Source organism: Lagopus leucura, unplaced genomic scaffold (assembly GCF_019238085.1).
Source record: "Lagopus leucura isolate 7727_CA_CO unplaced genomic scaffold, USGS_WTPT01 Super-Scaffold_100027, whole genome shotgun sequence".
Classification (NCBI taxonomy): domain Eukaryota; kingdom Metazoa; phylum Chordata; class Aves; order Galliformes; family Phasianidae; genus Lagopus; species Lagopus leucura.
Genome location: NW_024962278.1, coordinates 5,248,675 through 5,258,771, shown reverse-complemented (window position 1 = coordinate 5,258,771; position 10,097 = coordinate 5,248,675).

Below are 10,097 nucleotides of genomic sequence, written 5' to 3'. Positions count from 1 at the left end.
AAATTGTACCCTAAAAGTTCATAGAACACAATAAGAAGTAAAATTTATTTTTATAGCCCTCTTACTGTATAGTAGTAAACAATAACAACATTTCTTGGAAATATAAAGATGCAACTCTTCTAGCTTGCCCATTTGCTTTACATCTTTTCCATCTATTCAGACTGCATAGAGGAGGGAAAAAGAATGTGCTTATTAAGAATTTGTATGAGAACAGATTGACCCAAATGTCTGTTACCAAAATAGATTATATTAGCTAGAATGGAATGCATTGCTCCAATGCAATCAGCGACAGACTTATGAAAATGTCAACTCTTATATATACACATTCTGATGCCGGGTAAGTCAAATTCAAGCCTGTAAAATAAATACATTAGAAATACTGTGCTTTGTACTATGAACACAGAATGTAACTCACAAAATAATATTCATTGCAGTCAGTTTCTTTCAGTGCTGAACCTCATCACTCTTTCTAGACAGCCAAAATGAACAAACCAGTTTCAAACAGTCCTCTCAGGTCTTTAATCATTAAGATTAGGCAGATAGACAGTAGGTATGATCAATAGTGGCCTCTGATAGACCAGTACATAGCTCCCTATATCTGATCAAATCACCACTAAGCAAAAGAGTAAAGCAGTTCATCTGTCTAAATTTAGAAAAACATACAGTCATTTTTTAGACTGCAGAGGATGGGGCAAGTCTTGGCCCTGAAAACCAGTGCCAGACTGGCATTCATTAGAAGGACTCTATGATCCCAGAGGTCTTTTCCAATTCCATGACTTCTAGAATATCAGAAGGAAGCCTTGGACACCAAAATATGCCAAAGCATTTAAGTCTATGAAGCCATTAAACCTGAAGCATATTATACTCTGCTCTAACAAAGACTGCTAAACTTGCTCTTTTTCATTTTCATATCTTTCTTAACCATTTGTCATATAGATTTATTTTAAAGGCATCTCTGTAAGGCTACTATTTTAGTCTCTGTAAGTTTCTTTTACTCTTATCCTCAGTATTCCTACAATTACCCAACATAAGAGCATCAAAATTGCAAGATCTGGATTAAATTAAAAAGTTATTGTAGAGCAGTATCTTAAAAAAATGAACTCTAGAATGTTCCATAGTGCCATAGAATCATGTGATAAACATACCAGTTGATTTTCATTCAATTCATGTTAGAAAAAATAAAGTAGAAGGAAGAAGCCAAACAAAAATAATAGCATCAGAAAAATTCTGTTAAACATCTGACGATATCTAAACATCTGATTAAAGTATCTAAATAGCTCTTTCCATATTAAACCCATCTCCAAATCTTCAGCATTGCTGGACCACACCTAGTTGCACACATCCTCTTTGTTTTATCTAGTTATCATAGCAGCTTCAATATGTTGGGAAGCAACTGGCCACCTGGAAACACAATCTGAAGTAATTCAACCTCCACTGAATTCTCTCAAATTGAAGACTAGAATGTTTTTAAAGTACTGAATATATATCTTCCACAGTACTAAATGAGCTCACCATCTAGTTTCATGAAAGCATTTTGTTTCGAAAATAGTGAATTATCCAATTACATTCATTTCAGTCCTGTATCGTTACTTTCTTGCGATCATGTTATATTGAACACGTTATACCAACCAAGGGACAAGCTTTGGGATGGTAGATTTATCACAGAACAAATCATAGAGTGGCCTAGGTTGAAAAGAACCTCAGAGATCATCTAGTTTCAACCCCCCTGCCATGGACATGGTTGCCATTCACTAGACCAGGCTGCCCAGAGCCACATCCAGCCTGGCCTTGAATGCCTCCAGAGATGGGGCATCCATAGCCCCCTTGGGCAACCTATTCCAGTGTGTCACCACCCTCTGTGTGGAAAAACTTCCTCCAAATATTTAACCTAAACCTCCTCTCTCAGTTTGAAAGCATTCTGCCCTCATCTTATCACTATCAATCCATGTAAACAGTTGTTCCCCCTCCAAAGGGAAGATTAAGGTTAATTAGGTTGATTGTTGATTATAGGCTGTATATAAGGAAAAAGTCTTCCACAGTGAGAGTAGTGAGGCAGTGGAACAGGTTGCCTAGAAATGTGGTTGATACCTCATCCCCAGAGGCTTTCAAAGCGAGGCTGGGTCAGGCACTGGGCAACTTGATCTAGCTGTGCACGTCCCTGTTCATCGCAGGGGAGTTGGACTAGATGATCTGTAATAGTCCCTTCCAGCTCTAAGGATACTATCATTCTTTATCAAACATATCCAGGAAGAAAGGAAGAGATCATTAAAGAGTTTAAGATTGTAGGCAGTCCAGACTGCAGTAACCTGACCAGGCCCTAGCTGAGTTTGTGATCTTGAGGGATACAAGCCTGGAAAAGAGTAGAGTCAGGACTCTGAACTTTGGGAGACTGAACTTACGGCTGTTGATGGAACTGTTGGATGGGATCCTCTGGGAAACTGTCCTTAAGGACATAGGAAAGAAACAGAGCTGACAGTATAAGCACTCTGCACCCCCCAGCAGAAGAGTCAGGAAATGAGCAGGGCTGAGCAAGAACCTGCTGGTCAAACTGAAGGAAGTTAAGAAAGAAAGACAGCAGAAAAAAATTGGAACTCAGTATAGTGAATTTATTTATTCTGGAGGACAAATTTAATTCTATAAAACAAATTTCTAAAATGCATGAACTTTGGGCAATCTAATTATAAAATCTGTTTTCCCTTCCAAGGTTTTTCTTATTCTTGCATGGATAAAGAGAGAGAAGCAGTTTCTAATGCTCTCTGAAAGTGCAGAAGTAGAATACATCATTAAACATTGACAGTTAGGTTCCGGACCTACACAGCCCTATGAAAAGTCAAGCTATTTACATTCATCCTTCTCAATCATACTTCTGGTAGCAAAGGGTGGAATTTCTGTATCCAGATCAGTGACTGGTCAACATTTAGAAGAAAAAACAAAACAAACAGAAATCACCATAGATTATATATACATAAGAAAATACTTGAAGCTTTTTTACACTGCCTGAAGTGAGTCCACTAGCAGATAGTGCTAGGAATTGGTAATTTTTATTTATTTATTTTAGAGTTTATATAAAGCTAATTTGATTAACTTCTACAGTCATAAGTGAATCACTACGGTCCAACTTCCACACAACCAAGAGAAAATATCTGCTGTAAAAGAGTGAATAATGAAAATATTTCAAACAAAGGACCTTAAGATAATCCATTATGCACCACGTTAGCAGAGAAGTCTCCACATTTTCACATTTATGACTGTATACTAACGTAGAAATAGTCTTGTTAATTACTCCAAATAAGATGTATAATATTTAAATTTCCACTTCATTAAGCCATAACTTAAACCCCCTAAGTTCATCAAAGCTGTTTGTCTGAGAACAAAAAAGAAAGATTTATTCTTGCTTGAAATAAAAGGAAACTGGATTTTTGTTTTGTTATTTACTTCCATAATAAGAGTTGGTCCATTCTTTCAAAAAGGAATCACTTCAATGAGTTTCAAATCAGGCCATAAACTACTGAACTTTCTAACAGCCCAATTTCCTGGAAAATTTTCTGTAATAATGTGCTAGCAAGTTTGCAAATGAATTCCTCTACTATGCTCTGTTGGAGGCTAGAACACTGGGAAAAGGACATATTCTGTGTGTCAAACAATGCTTTCCTCAGTAATTATTTATGTAATTTAATTATTTCATTGAGGCTAAATTATTAGTGTGGAAGTACATGACAGTTTAAAAAGAAAAGACCAAAGTCTTCCACTACCCACCTGGATTTCTTCTCCCTCTCCACCTTCCCGCCCCTCCCCCCTTTAGATTTTGTGATTAAACCCCACATATAACAGCATATGCTAGGAATTCATCTTACTTCTCTCTGAATTAACTCAGAAACAAGACAGGTGAGAATTAGATAATATACCAAATCCTACTTAATTTCTTACTAAGTCAAACGATAGACTCTTACTTGGATTTGCTAGCTAACTCTTCTAAATAGGAAAGCTCAAAACCTCAAGTATACTGTTGTCCTATTAACTATTTTTTGCTTTTAAATCCTTCACATTTCACTGAAGAATTAATAATAATAATAACAAAAACATTACCTAAACCATATTTTATGACAAAACAGAAACAATTATACCTTGCTAGAAATAAAACCCTAAGCCTGATATCCTGAAGTTGCATACAAGCATGTTCACCTGTACTGGAGATAAACATATCAGTATGCTGAAAGAAACAACTGTCCTTTATAGGGACAGCATCACCCATGTTGTCCAGATGTAACTGTAGACAACTATTTAAAATAAACCTGAAAATTGTCATAGTTTTCCTTTAGTCCCCCTGCAACTTTTATTTAGTAGCTACAACAGGTTTATGTACTATTAGATCAATTCCAGAACATCTTGTATCATTGGCATTATTCAGGAACTGGAAAGAGAAGAGGAAAACAAATCCGCACAACTCTTTTGTTAGAGTTTCAGTGAAAAACAAAACTTCCTGTAAGAACTCCACAAATTTCAAGTTCAATCATCATACCTTTCTAGTGCAAATCACCTAATGATTTTATTAAATATCATTTAAGTTCTATGTTTAACACTTCATTAAGTTAAATGACTTATTTGTGCTGAGATCTGGAAAACAATAAAGATCTGTTTTTATTGGGAAAGTTGAAGAGGGTAGGAAGACTTAGGAAAAGTGGAAAGATCAAAAAAAGCCTATTTTCATCAGATTAAACTTTTTTACTCACAAGGTAATCACAAAATGGAGACTACTCAACACATGATCTTACTTGATTTTTAGGAATTATGTCCAATTTCAGGTTTAGATGGAGAGGGTTTTACAGAGATGGAGAAAATCGCCTACACCTGTAGCATACCTCGAAGAACTCATCAAAGTGGAGCTTATAAAGTGTAATATAAATGTATTGTAAGTCTTCCACATGGAGATACCTATCTTCTAAAAGTAAACATATTTTCAGTGTGTATAACTCAGTTATTTGTATGGATTCTTTTTTTGACTGACCAAGTCAGCAATTGAAGTAACATAACATGCACAAATGACACTCCACATAAAGATCTATGAAAAGTACCTCAGAGAATACAAGTTTTGCATAAGCATTAACCTCTCATACAATGCTGTTCAGATTAAAAAAGGTATAAATTTTCTACAAGATTTATGTTATTACATAATAACTGGACTTTGAAACAGTTCATGCTTCCCATTAGAGAAGAGACAAGCCATCCCTCATTAATGAATTAATGAACAAAACACAGCCATCAAAAATCTTGCTCTTGAATCTTATTTCTCATCTGAAATATGTTTTATTCATCTGTTGAATATCCATTATTATGATAACATACCAAGAAGAGTTGCTTTTTAAGTCTGATTGGTCATTTTTAATCTTTTCTTCTATTTTTAATTGAGTGAGAATTTGAAAAATTATCTGCAACATACGTACAGGAAGCAATCATGTTGCTCCCAAAGAAAAGTCTTCTTTCAAGGCTCCTGCTTAATCAGCAGATAAATAGCTCTCTAAATTTAAAAGCATGGATATTATTTCCTTTAGGAAATAAATTTCATCCTTAGGACAGTAAAATCTATGAACTTCACAACAGTTTTATACAAAGTCATAAGTTTTAATCTGTCTAGGGCCAAATGAGCTGAGTTGTAATATTTGGTATAAAGACTTGAAATACAGTAAAATATAACATCATATTGGCCTAAATTCTAAAGTCATTGCACATGCAAATTTTTTTTCAGACTTTAAACCAGTGCTATATTGCTGAAGACATAAAGAAACAAACACATTAATACAATCTGCATTTAAGTTGATTATATAACATCTATCTTACTTCATTGTGAAAATAAACAGAAAAACGCAGAAGACAAACAGACCAGCGTAAACTTCTTCAGATCTTTATATCTTTGATACTGAGTTCAGATCAAAATTAGCAAGTTCATATATAACTAAAACACATCACTTCAATATCATCATAGTTAATAACCTGATCATCATCTTCAAGTAAGCAGTAACTTCCACATTGTATTCCAATAAAATAAGGATAAGGCCTCCTAACAAGCACAAGTTAGTTACATAACCATGTTCATATTAAAAAAATAGCTGGAAGTATCTAACAAGAGTTAAACCAGACAGCTGGTTAGATCCATATATTGTTGAATGAACATCTATATACACAGTTTTTATTCAGACAAAAATTTAAGTAAAATATGACACATAGTAAAGGGTGAACATAAAAAGCATCATTTCTTAATGGTATTTTACACTCAGACAAATTGAGCTTTTGGTGCATTAGAAAAAAAAAAAAAAGCAACAGCTACCTTGCTGGGAATTTCCAGTGCCTCTGAAATACATCTTCAACAATAACTGCTCCAGATAGTCTCAATTCACAGTGAGACAAAGATGCCAAACCCTACTTTCTTTAGTTATATACAGGCATTTGAGACATTATGGATGAAGAAATAGAAAACTTTACCAGAATTCCCACAGATATGGACATGTAAGATGGCCATAAAAGGTAAAGTAACTCTGATAAAGTATAATGGAACATAATAAACATTTTATTAAATCAGTATTAAAACAATCATGCCTTGCCATTAAAAAATGTACTAGTTACTTTATTCCATAGTAATAAGCTGTGTTAAAATGTACAGACTGCTACTGCAAACAATACAATTTTTTTGTAAATGCTTCAATAAGTGCATATTAGTCTAACATGTTTCGTTAGTGTTATGAGCCAAAACCACATTAAGAAAAGTCATGCACTAATATGCAAATTCTTTTGTAAATATTTCCACCGGTTTTGTCTAAAACCTTGCACCTATGAATTATGTGATAGAGAAAGATGAAGATTAGCAACAATATTTTTCTAGAAAAAAATTCCAATTATCATGCATATTATCTTAATTGATGATTGCATTCATTTCATGTAATGCATAGCATAAGATCTGGCTGAGTTCTGAAATAACCTTAAAGTCCAGGTAACAGCACATGACACTGCAGGCAATTGTGTAATATAGCCTCCTCCCAGCAGATGGAGATAGGAAAACAAATGAAACTGATGTATGGCAATCAACTTCTGTTCAACTTCCATTGAGCTTACACTGTTTTGTTAGATACCTGAATTTGTCAAAACCAACATGATAGCTAGTGTTCTCTTTTAGTCATGCTGTTTCTAAAAATACATTCTATTCTCTCTTTCAGATATGCAGCGTGCATCCAATATGAATACTTTTGCATCTGAAATGCAAGGGGGCAAGCGCAGGCTAAAGCAGGCTCCTTGTAACCCAATTGACATTCCTTTCCCCTTCCCATTTTCTTCCACAATTCCATGATGTCTATTACACTATATGACAAATATTATTTCCTGTTTTTCACAAGTAGCGATGAAAGCTAATTACATATTTCTTGTTGGCATTTCAGCAAATTAGTGGAGACTCTTACCAGCAGTACCTAAGCGATAGATTGAAGAGTACAGAGAGGAAGACAAAAAGCTTCAAACACAGTAAGAGTTTCAATGACAACGTATCTGATGTTTGGTTCAGAACAAGAAGACTGAACCCCAATCACACCTTTCCTCCTACTTCTAGATAGATCTTGTTATATGTTTTGAAGATTTAGATAGTTTATTTACTTACTGAATAAAAATTATTAGTGCTCTAGTATAAAACAAGAAGAGAATGAGCAACTGACAAGCTGCAAGAAGGGAAACTCCAGATAGACAAATAAGAATAAAATTTCACAGGAGTAACAGTAGAATTTTGGAGTCAACTACCATAAAAACCTATGCAAACATAACTACTGGCAATGTTCAAAAACTGCAGTAGATTTGATCCCAAGACGAACGACTTGTCCATAAATTAGGGTGTACCCTTTGACCAGGGAGCTGGAGAACATAACCACCAGAGGTCCCTTCCAAACTGAACTACATACATTGCTCCAGAAGTAAGGCCACCTATTTGTTTCTATTCCCAACTACAAAATACCATTTTTCAACAGTCACCACCATTAGCTATGCATTTTTTGCCAGCTATGAACAAGAACTTGCATGCTGCACTCATAAAGATCTGCACCAGCAGAGGTGACCCACCATCACCATTGACACAGCTGAAACGCACCACCTACCAACTCACTGTGCTCACATCCACTGTTTTATCTCCATGAAGACCCTGCAAGTGTCAGTGAATGCCCACTGCCATTTTTTCCGGGCGGAGAAATTCAATTCCACACCTTCTCTTCATAAACACTTCCATGTGAGACACCAATTTGTCAGACTATGCCATCTGTCACACAGCAACAAAATGTAATGCAATGTTAGTGGCAAGGTTTAACCTCTACTACCATCCCACCAACATCCATCTCTGATGTCCTGGGCTAACATAATATAACAGGAGGCATTACTTTTGGAGCAGCTACACTTTCTTTTCTGATGATATTAGTAAAAAAGAAAGAGTAAGGCAACATTTTATTTCCTGAGCTTTTAGAACGGAATAGTAAATAACTACAACAGAGAGGATCAAGGTCTGAAGATATTTCCCTACTGAACAAATGTTAATAAAACTAAAATTTTTGTCTATTGATGAAATGTTGCTTGTCAGACCATGATATAACTAGAACTATTTGCTGATTGCTGAAACTGACAGACATTCAACAGCACTCCCACACAGAAAGCATTTCTGACTGAAACTTAGCTGTTAAATCTGCTGTTGATTTTAAAAATATACTGAGGAAAGCTGCCAATTCCCATGAGACATTTGATTAGTAATTTTAAAAGCTTCAGTAGACAAATGTTAACTCATCAATAAAGGCTGACATACAGTAGCAACACAGGATCCAATTGTACTAGCTACTGTAGAAGGCAATATAATCAACAGACCTAAGCTAAATAATCTAAATCAGTGAGGAATACAAATAAGCAAAGAGAAAGGGAAAGAGGAAGGCAGTAGCATCATCACTGCTGATTAGGAGGCAAATTTCTCTGCAGTGAATTTAAACATTTAAATTTATGAAGATGGACAGCAAAATTCAGAAATGCTGATATTCTCCACAAAACTTGTGCTTTATTGCAACCTTTCAACAAGGTTTTTGACTCATTTGCAGCAAATGGGAGCCCACATAATAAGACATGGCAAGTGGTCGCTCTCTCCCAAGATACTCTTGAAAAAGCAGAAGTCCAAATCCTTAGACCATACTCCTCTATTTAGCAGTCAGTGGGGGTGCAAAAACCTAGGATAGAGAAACTTCAGAACCCTTCAGACAAACCTCAGAAAGTCTGAGGTTCTTCACAGCTGAGGCAAAACTTAGCAGCTCCCTCAAACTCATTCTGAGGAACAGATTTCAATAAAAAAAAGTTGTTGGAGTCAGATTTTTTTTTATCTGGCTACTATCACCATTTGTCTTTAATTGCAACTGTTGACTCAAAGTCACACAGAGAAACAAATCAGCTCCATCATGAGATAATTCAATCTTTTCAATACATATTGCCTTCTCATGAGGCAAGAATCATGCACACTAGTTCTCTCACTGGAAATCCAGTATACATGCATTTATGGAAGCTTACACATGTGCTCAAGATCACAGGCAAATATGTTACAATTAGGAAAGCACACACAAATAAGACCACAACTGATATTTTCCAGTGCCAGGGTATTTAAGCTAGAATAAAGGTAGCTGAGTCTTCAAAAATCTAAAATGAATCTATAGAAGGAAACTGCACTTGGACAGCTTATAAAAGTGAACAGAACTTTGGACGTGATGCAAGACAACAGAAAGTCATCAGTTAGGTAATTTATAATTACTGTTGTAGCCTTTCTAGGATGTTATTTTTAAAACAAGGGTTACCTGGTAAAAATCTTCCATTTGGTCACCAGAAATTCTCTTCATTTAACTTTTGTGTTAGCTGCTTTTGCTTGTTACCCAATAATAGCACTTTATAAACATACTGAAACTTACTGGGCAGAAGTTGTTTTATGCAACAATTTCCATACACTGGTCAGTTTTATCCATTTATCTAGAGATATTTTGAAGGGAGTTGATAGCTTGCCCCCCCCCGTCAGGGGGGGGGGGGGGGGGGGGGGGGGGGGGGGGGGGGGGGGG